The 1,651-nt window shown below is 39.4% G+C and overlaps 1 pseudogene; it reads right to left on the bottom strand.

The window, feature by feature from the left end:
- Positions 1–811: 811 nt before the first annotated feature.
- LOC130043204 (uncharacterized) lies at positions 812–1,006 on the bottom strand (annotated as a pseudogene).
- Between the last annotated feature and the right edge of the window lie 645 nt (positions 1,007–1,651).

Here is a 1,651-nt window from a genome sequence, read left to right on the forward strand (position 1 = left end):
GCCTTTTTGGGAGCACCCAACTATAGACCCTGTTATGCTTTGTTATACTAAGCTACTTTGTGTTGCAGATGACAGTATGTTCCAGATTTGTCCCATACATTTATTACCCCAGTATTATATCAGAATTCCAGGAGCATGTTTTATCTTTCTTTGATCCTTGTTTTTGTTTCAGAGCAGGGAATTTGAAATACAGTATTTGAGGTGCTATGTGTAATCATTACAATTGGAATAAAATTAATTTGGACCACTTATCAGACAGAGCACATCTGTAGATAAACATATCTAGATATAGAGATAGATGGATGAATCTGGATCTATTCATAAATATGTTTTAATATGTAAGCAACTAATCATGTTGAATCACATATGTGTAAGTAAAGTAAGTAAAGGCCCTCCTGTTGATCATCAATTTGCTCAAGCGGACCCAGTAATGTCTCCATTGGATACTTTGTTGTTACTGTGTTTGGCATATGGAATACGTCATGGGGAGCTTGCCAGGCCGTGCCGTGCAGGCAAGATACTCTCGGTAGCTTGCCGGGCTCTCTGAGAGGGGCGGAGGAATCGAACTCGGGTTGGTCATGTTGGCTGCGTGCAAGGCAAACGCCCTACCGGTACTTACTGAAATATTCGATTAAATATGCCTTTAAATATGCAAATGACCCACTTCCCTTGCTTCTTTTTAAGTTTATGCAACAACTGTATTCACTTCTCTCTCACCATCTGTCTTCCATCTATTTTACTTTTTTTAACCAGAACTACTTGAACTATATATATGAATATATATATATATGTGTATATATATATATTTATTCTCACTCTCCATCTTCCAAGGGAAGAGAAGAATGAACAATCATCAATGGTAAAAGGCAGTTGCAAAAGCAACACCTAGAACTGGCTTCACTCGCAGGAGATGACGCTCTGGCTCTTACCTGTGGTTTTGAATGCTTTACATGATCAGAGAAACATCTCTATGAACTATAGAAATTATCTCTGAAAGCGAAGTCTTTATTTAACTTTTTAATTTATTACATATATAAGAATTATATAGTTAATTAAACTTTAGCAACATAAGAGAAAGATTTATCAACTGCAATACAGTGTTTGATGTAATGCTTTTATTCTTTTAAAACATCTTTCTACAATTAATTAAATCACATCTTTTCTATCCATACTACGATGTGAATGATTCATCACTGTATCACTGTATCACTGTCATCCTGTCATTCATCAATTTCTTTGAGCAGGCACCAGTAATGTCTCCTTCGTCCTAGACTGAGATTTTAGAAAGTGCCACATTTGAGTCTCTTTCAGTGTCAGGAGAATGAGACCCATCATTGTTACTGGTTTTTGGCATATTGAATAAGCCATGAAGAGTTTGCCAGACTCTGCCATCTGGGCAGGATACTTTTGGTAGCCTCCCAGGTTCTCCAGAGTAAGAACTAGATAATAAGATGTTGCGTGGCTGCAAACGCGCGCTTCCAGGAGCTGGGTTTTATAGTCTCTGGGTCTTGGCCGTTGATGGGATTACACGGTGCCAGGGGCAATTGGTAGGTATACCACCTACATACTGGAAAATGGGGGCTCTGGGTGGAGGAGAGTCTCCTGTCTCCACGCCTGTCTGTCCTCAACAGGGACCCTGGGAGGAGGGTGG

Source organism: Sorex fumeus, unplaced genomic scaffold (assembly GCF_029834395.1).
Source record: "Sorex fumeus unplaced genomic scaffold, SorFum_2.1 ptg000115l, whole genome shotgun sequence".
Taxonomy (NCBI): domain Eukaryota; kingdom Metazoa; phylum Chordata; class Mammalia; order Eulipotyphla; family Soricidae; genus Sorex; species Sorex fumeus.